The sequence below is a fragment of the Sinocyclocheilus rhinocerous genome, unplaced genomic scaffold, assembly GCF_001515625.1.
Source record: "Sinocyclocheilus rhinocerous isolate Xijiao unplaced genomic scaffold, SAMN03320098_v1.1 scaffold1679, whole genome shotgun sequence".
In the NCBI taxonomy this organism is placed as follows: domain Eukaryota; kingdom Metazoa; phylum Chordata; class Actinopteri; order Cypriniformes; family Cyprinidae; genus Sinocyclocheilus; species Sinocyclocheilus rhinocerous.
Genome location: NW_015649661.1, coordinates 1 through 201, shown reverse-complemented (window position 1 = coordinate 201; position 201 = coordinate 1).

Sequence of the window (201 nt, the reverse complement as noted above, 5' to 3'; positions counted from 1 at the left end):
CAGCGCTGTGTCATATGCCATAGCTGTGCACAAGGTGTTTGTCACAGCTCCAGACTTATTTGTTCATTAATGACGTCATCAGCGACTAGTCGACTTCTACTCGACTTTCATCACATAAAAGTCGACTTCAAAAAATCAGAAGTGGTTCAACCCCTAGTACACAACCACCCTATAATGATAAAAAATCCACCCAGTGTTTTT